Source organism: Gordionus sp. m RMFG-2023, chromosome 1 (assembly GCF_954871325.1).
Source record: "Gordionus sp. m RMFG-2023 chromosome 1, tfGorSpeb1-WG-v2, whole genome shotgun sequence".
Classification (NCBI taxonomy): domain Eukaryota; kingdom Metazoa; phylum Nematomorpha; class Gordioida; order Chordodea; family Parachordodidae; genus Gordionus; species Gordionus sp. m RMFG-2023.
In genome coordinates, this window is record NC_088775.1 from 8,811,021 (window position 1) to 8,819,323 (window position 8,303).

Consider the following 8,303-nt stretch of genomic DNA (forward strand, 5'->3'; position numbering starts at 1 on the left):
TGAACATAGTGTTATTAAATAGTAGGGTCTGAACAATCGCTCGTATTGATTCGAATACCGAATTCGATTTAAGTTGGGTTCCGTTTTAACGATTAAACCCGAGTTGGGGCGTTTTACTCGATACTCGTCCACGTAATCTTTCTCCATAAACAGATGCTTAGAATTTAAAGCAAAAAAAGAGATCGATTTAAACTAGGGATATGGAACGGAATGTTCCGGAACTTTGAATAAATTTATAAAAAAGAAACAGGAACTTGTATTCCGGAATCTTCCCGGAACATTTCGGTTATATATAAATTTCTTGTTTATTTCTATAATTAAAAAAATAAAATTTTTTGATCCATCTTAAGGTGCATAATATATTAAATTCTCTTTATTTTCTAAATCCTTACAATTGGTACACCCTAAAAAAGCTTTGTCCGATGAAGATTGTAAAACTGTAGAAAAATGGTGGCCTCATTAAAGACGTTAAAGGAAGTAAGCTTAATGTTCCAAAAAGAGTGTATTTTTATATGTCAATGGACCAAATAGCTTCAAAAATGAATTCCCTATTATCACAAAACTTATTCAGCTCTCAATAAAAGGGAAAAAATGCTAATAAATTAATTAATCATCTCTGCCTTATATCTAGATTCTAAGTTTAAATATTTTTAGAACGAAGAGGAAAAGTTATAAATCATTTATTGGCATGGGAACATATTGAAAATGTTAAGGATGAAGATTTAAATATAATAAGTTCAGATAAATCTTCTGAAGAAGGACAAGAATATCAGGATTTAGAAGTGTTTCTAAGATCCAAGGATAAAAATGAAAAACATGACAAAATTTACAAACAAGATGATATTCTATCAATTATAAAAAAAATTCGAGCATTTACAAGAATACTGGGAATCCAATAAAATAAAAAATTTCTCCTGTATGAATTGACCTAAATCATATTAGCAATTCCATATGTAGCCAGGTAACTGTTAAACATTGTTTTTCGACACTCAAATTTATACTAACAACATCACAAAGAACCAATATAAATGATAATCTTTTAGAAAATATATTAAATATTGATTCATTTAATGATTAAATAAGGAATAATTAAAATGTGTAGATTTAAAAAATATATTTAGCGATATTTCTAGGAACGTTACGAAAGGTGGAACGGAACTATTTTTTGACAGGAACTGAAACGGAACGGGGGGGGGGATTCCCTTGTTGGGTCCCTGATTTAAACTATAATCCATAATAGTTTGCCCCTATTTATTCATACTACAACAAGAGTTTCTTTGGACACAAATTTTTTTGTTTTATTTGATCCATTTTTTTCGCGCTGAGGGTTAGGATAATATTATAGGTCTATTCATTTTAGATGGTAAAAATATGAAATGGATATAATATATTTAAATACTTCTAGTTCCCAGAGAAACCATAATATTGGTGGTTTGGGTAGTTGTTTGGAAATTAACTAAATAATGATTTATTTTATAAAACCAATTTTATATATCTCTCTTTTTTTAATCCTACTATGACAGAGGTTATTTTCAAAAAACAGGTAATCTAACCAAGATTCTGCTGCGCTTTAGTCTCTCATTCCAAATTTCTAACTCTCTGAAATAGAGATGTCAAAAAAACGATCCATTTTTTGAATGCGTCAACCTACTACAAGCCATTAATGCGATGATAAAGGCGCCCCTCGCAAATTCCAGATCCCGATCGTCAGTGAGTAATTATCGCTAATGACAATGCAAGATTTATAGCTGGAAGCTCTGAGAGCCCACCTATCTATCCACCATATCTGATTCAGATATCAAGCGCTTTCCCGTTGATCCTTTAAACTTAAAACAAGAATAAAAAAACGATGTCTCAAGCAGGGATTTAACCCGAACCTGAACCATTAAACCGGTATTTTTTATCGAACTTGAACCGAACCTAAACCAATAAAAGATTGCTAAAATACCTGTGAACTGATTCTAACCACATGATTATTTGCTTATAAAATAGTTTGAAAGTTATTACTAGTATATAGCTAAAATCTAATTTTTATTCAAATTGTTTTGAAGATTATTATTAATAAATTATGATTGATAAGTGTCAGCCACATTTTTTATTACCACTTTAAAACATTCTTAAACCTAAAATACCTAGAGATAAATTGAATCCAATGTATAATTAATTTACGTATAGTTATTATATATGAACATCAAAATGTAATATTACTGAGTTCACAACTATGAAGGGGTACCACGGAGCAAATCTTGAGCATCACTAAAAAAGAAACCACCCTTTAGAACTCAATAAAATCAAAATATCACACCTTTTAGAGGTTCGAACTGAACCGATATTTTAATTTTTTAGGAACCGAACCTGAACCTTAAATCGTTAGTTTTAACTAAACTTGAACCTAAACCGAACCAAGGTTAGGATTCATGGTTTCAAATAGAGGAAACATCTTTGAACCAAATGCCCAGCCACCCAAAAAGACATAAATGATAAAAAAAATTCTTAGGAAAAATTGTAGTAAAAATAAACCTAAAAAGATATGGTGGTAGCTGACATGACACTATCATAAGCTTATACCAACCCCGATATCATATGAAAAACTCTCCCCTAATAAGTAAGTTAACTAGATAATACTACTATATTAAGGTAAAGTATGATAAATGTCTAATAACAGATAAAGGGAATTGTTTTATGATTGTGAAGGACAAAAAATATTGGAGACAATTTTGAAAAAAAAAAGGAAGTGATATCTACTAGTGATCTACATTGGGCCTAATTTTTTTTAAGCCCGGCCCGATTCTGTACAAATTTTTATATTTGTCCCTAATTAAAAATAAAAATTATTTGTCCACAAGGCTCGGCCCGAATTTATTTAAATATAGAAATGAACAGTTTTACATTTTTACACTTGAACTTAATCTAGTTTTTGATAATTCTATAAACAAATGAAAAATAAAATAATATTGACACCCAATGCAAAAATTTTAAAATATAATCAATTTTATTTTAAAATTTAAACCCGACCCAGGGCGGCCCGAAATTTTTAAAAGAAATATTAAGCACTACCCAGTTCGAACCAATATTTTTGAAAAAAATAGCATTATCCGACCCGAAGCCCATTCTGGCACACTTTAGCCGATCTTTTATATACATCAAATACTTTATTTATATTCCTTATAAAATCTCATCGGATGATGTTTTTTAGTGGAATTTAAAAAAAACCTAAACTTGAAGATTTTATCCCTTTTTTTATTATATTAATTTAACTTATTTTTCAAGATTGTGAGATGTAATAGTGCCTTTCAAAATTAAAATGTAATATTTTTGCATGTAAAAATATAATAAAGCTAATCAAATTAAATTATAATCCAATATTATTTTAAACTTTGATTTTAAAAAGATATAGTATATTATTTATGATTTCAAATAAAAAAAATAGTTATTAATATTTTTCACACGCTTAAAAGTTAAGAAGAAAAAAACGAAAAAAGAAGAAAATATGTTATTTATTACATCAAGACTTTCCACTTCAACATTTTGGTGAGATAGCAAAATAAAAAAATAAAACAAACAATCATTATTGAAAGGAAAATAAATATTGAGAGTTTCCATTGATGTGCTTATATTTTTTCATTCTTTGATCCATCTTTTTATATCTCATTTTTAATTTTGGGAAACTAATAAATCAAAATTATTAATAAAATTTGGATAGATATTTATATCATTTTAATATTAAATTACTGAAAAAATGGCAGGTATATTATAATATCTAAGATGTTTATAAATTATGAGCTTTTAGCAAATTTTAAAAAAGTATTTCATTTATAACCCATCCTTTTCGCTTTGAAAGACCTTACCTTATTTTTATCAGAAACGTTATTCTAGCATAGTTATGGAGTATCTCTCCTCAGACAATCTCTTGAGGTAAACTTTTGGATTATGGTTTCAATTAAAAACAAATTACCGTTACAACAGCTGATTTATTTATATTTCCATTCGTCTATTTATAATTTATGTAACTTATCAAATTTGATTGGTTAATCAAAAATAATTAAAAAAATATTTTAAACCTATAAAATTCCTAGTGCAGGTACTTCTATAAACGGTGGAATCGGTTTCAACAAAATCATGTCTTTTGCTTTGACAAAACAATGAGTCAATAAAACATAGCCTCTAATTAAGTAAACACCTAAGAATATGACTTAAGTCTACCGGCCCGGGTCGGGCCTAAAATTTTTTTAAAAACCCGAACCGGGCCTGAAAATTTATTTTAAAAAAATACTCGGGCCAAGCAGTAATTTTTAAATTGTCATTGTTAGCTATATAAATTAAAAATAAATAAAACATATTTTTAAAAAAGCCAAGCCATGCAAATGGTACCTCTGCAGGTCTCTGCTAACATGAATTTTTGTTTTTATAAAGATTTTTTTTTAGAAAACATTTACGATTCTAGATCAAAGGTTTTGTCCTAGCAATTTTTTTTAAACTATCAATTACTTTATTTTATTTAAAAATATATAATATATATTCAGTAATATAAATAAAAATTGCGTAAAATAAGGGAGTTTTTTAAAAAAATAGCCTTAAATCGCGTTTTTAGTTTATGATTATTCTATTAATAGTCGCTGCTTAAAATAATGGAATTATACTATCAAACGTTTGTTTTCTATTCATAAATATAAAATTATTATTATTCCTATGTATTATATGTGTATATTTTTACCAACCAAACGCCATGGTTAAGGTTTTTTTTAAACACTGATTAGATAAATTAAAGTTTATCAACCTTTCTTAGATAAAAATTATAAAATATTTATATCGTTTTAAATTTAATTTTCAGTCCAAATTGATAACCACACCATACAAGTTAATAAAGAAAAATTGAGCCATTATATTATAAATCTATAAGGTATACAAGTGTTCTTTGTATAAATATTTTAATTTTCTAACGAAATTGTTGTTTATCAATTATATAATTTATTTTTTCATTAAAAATTTTTTTTTTAAATTATCTACAGAAAAATTGAAATGTGACAAATACACGGGCATGTCAGATAAATATTATTTCGTTTAGGTCATCGAGACCCCTCTTGAAACTTTTGGTCCACAAGTCACAGATCTAATAAAAAAACTGGGTAGAGTAATTTCGGTGGTGAAAACAGAAGGCTTCTGCCTTCGTTAGAGACTTGCAATACAGGTCATTAAATCAAATTTCCGTTATCTTATATTCCTCTTGATTTTCTGTTATTCTGATTTCTCCATATAATAAATTGTATTAATTTTTTTATCACAATTTTACCCTTACTATATTTTGTTTTATTCGTCTATTTTCACTTTTAAATTCTTGTTAATATATAATTTCTATATATAGATAGTTTTGCCATATTTGTTAAATTTACAATTAAATAAATAAGAGAAGAAAATCGTATCATTTATATTTTAAAATTAAGAAATTATTAAATATAATATTAACATTTGACCTAAGTGTAAACCAAGTGGGGGAGGGGGGGGGGGTAGACAATTCGATATGACCAACTTTCTCCTTTAAAAAAAGAAAGAAATTTACCCTTAATTAGACCAAAACGAATGAAATCGTACACTCTAAATCTACAATATATGCATATTGGGATAAAAAAAAATATTTTTATAAATTATTGTAATAACGTAAATTAGCGCACTCAAGTGGATTTGTTTTGGCAGCTCGTTCGGATAAGGAATTATGTACACATGTAATGTTTTATAAATTATTATATCTTCATAATCATGAATTTTTTAAAAATAGACTTTAATTATTTTAATATATTTTTTAAAGTAACTAGAATCCCAACTCCATCCTAAGACCAAAATTCGAAACCCATTGATCGTATTTATAAATGAAATTCTTCAAAATTTTATTACAATTCATTTATCAACATGATTGGGTTTTAAGACGTTACAAAGAGGTTAATCTTTGTTTTCGCAGCATTGATTTCCAAAGTTTTCTATCGAATACTTTCTGAAACGTTGAAATTGTTAGTTTAAATATATATTTTTTTCAACTAAGTCCAGTTTTGTTCAGATCTTCCTAACTTTACTTTTATTTAATTTTAGCAATCCTCTCTCCTCCATAATAATATCTGAAGTTTAGTGATGTGGAAGACTTCGGGAAAATATTTAGATTTCCTTTTTCAGCCATTTTATTACAACAAAAATTATAATTAGCCCGCAAAAAGTGACCCCACTTACCTAAAAAAGGGAAAATGTATATTTCAGGTATAAAACCAAAGATGTATACCCTGGTGGCGAAATATACAAATTATGATATAAAAATAATAATTTTACATTCATTTTTGAATATTCGCCGCGAATTCGCGCTAACTGTGAACTCAGGGTTAGATCGTCTTAATCCTAAAAATAAAGCATTCTATTCAGAAAAGCAGCTGTGGATGCTGTGTCCTGACTTGTCTTTTTAATTCTGAATAATGTTTTTCAGATTTAAAATAAAATAAGAATAAGTACACATTTAAGCGTATTTCAAAAATATTATCATCTTATGTCAAAAATGAGAAAAAAATCACCGGAAAAAACCCTTGGAAAAAAACCTCCAGGAAAAAAAACCCGAATTTTTTTTCGAATTTACTTAAGACCTAATAATATCGGTATATTTTTATTTGGATTTAATAAGGTATAGACAAATTAGTATTTTAGAAAAAAATATTATAAAAATAAAATTTATTAATAAATTTTTTTAGGCCCCAGTTCATTACTTGAAGATTACTCATATACCCTCCATAAAAAATGCTTAAACAAGAAAAAATGCTGATGTTCAAATTGGTACTGGGGAAAAAAATATCCCATTAAAATAACCCATGTATTACTTATTTTCGTAAAAATTATTTGCTATAGTAATAAATACAATATCAAGTAGACTAAATTTGACAAAATTTGCAATAAGATCTGTTTATTTTATTGATAAATCATTATTATGTATATACAAATTTAATAATTTAGAATAATAATTATATGGGTTGACATAGAATATTGAAGAAAATCGCCCTCATAAAATCTGGATGGCTTGGCCCCCATAACGGTATTCCTCGCAAAGTTTCTTTAGCCGAATCTGGGTATTGTAACTCTGCGATTTTATTTTCGGTGTCCAACTACCTACACGCCATCGTTCAAGTTTGGTTTCCGGCATTAACCTCGCATTTCATTTTTTTAATCAATACCCAGATTGATGGGTGTTTATTCCCAACCAGATTAGAAAAACGATGATTCCAACCTTCGCATTGATTAAACGTGCGTTCTTCGTCGGATAGTGCTCTCATTCACGTTCCAAGTTTCTGGAGGAAATCGAGGCCCAATTCGACGTGTCTGGGATTGAGAATTGCTTCTTGTGACCTCCCTTGATACTCCATTGATGTAATTTTTATTGAAATATTCAAGAATATCCTTACCATTACTCGGAGTAACCGATCTAAGGAATGCCATTGCATTGCCCATATCACATAAAGGAACAAAAGCTAAGTAGTCCATTATGCCACAAAAGAAGCTTAGGGCTTCATCGGTTCTGTATTGGCTTTCCAGACCTAGCTTTTGAATTTTTCTATCGGTACTATGACACAAATGGTAAAAGCATCCTTTGATTATGATGTGATTACTTAATTGAATAGCATATTAATAATCATACCAATGACAGTTTAAACCGCGCTCATAGCAGACTTTTCGAAATCCATGTATATATATGGATCAGGAAATAAATTCCGTTCTTAAATTTAGACATTATTACTTCGAATATTTTTTCGTAAGTATTTTGTGTTTTTTTTTGAGTTTAATAGCTGTTAATGAATGTCATTCACTTATAAAATTATTTATCAAAATTAGTTATAGCTGGGTTATACTAAAAAAAATTAAGTGAAAATTGAGAAAATATCAGAAAAAGATTAACAATGTCTCAAAGCAAAAATGGGAAGAAAAATATAAATTGAGAAAAAAATTTAAGAAAAATTGACAAGAAATTTTTTTTAAAAAATAACGATTTTCTGTTTTTTAAATTTTTTTTTCCATGGGATTTTTTTTCTATTACCGTCAAATATCATTTTTTTTAAAAAATGGCGCCTACGCTGCTTTTGTAAATAAAATTCAGAAATGAGAACAAAAATTAAGTCGCGCAAGCTGTTGGACATCTTTTCCAAAAATAAACTCTTGATAGACAGCCCCCCCCCCATTACTAAAAATATGTTTTGGGTAGAGCCATAGCTGTGTAGAAATTAGCGGGACTCAATTCGACTCAGTTCGTAAAAATAAAATTTTGCACAAGTTGTTGGATCCGT

General features: G+C 28.1%; 1 long non-coding RNA gene across 1 annotated transcript; it reads left to right on the plus strand.

Moving 5' to 3' along the window:
• The first annotated feature begins 348 nt into the window (after positions 1–348).
• Positions 349–5,771, plus strand: LOC135931968 (uncharacterized). Its single transcript, XR_010573230.1, has 5 exons — positions 349–961; positions 1,544–1,710; positions 4,077–4,172; positions 5,010–5,188; positions 5,665–5,771. It is a non-coding gene; the product is annotated as an uncharacterized LOC135931968 (long non-coding RNA).
• Positions 5,772–8,303: the final 2,532 nt, after the last annotated feature.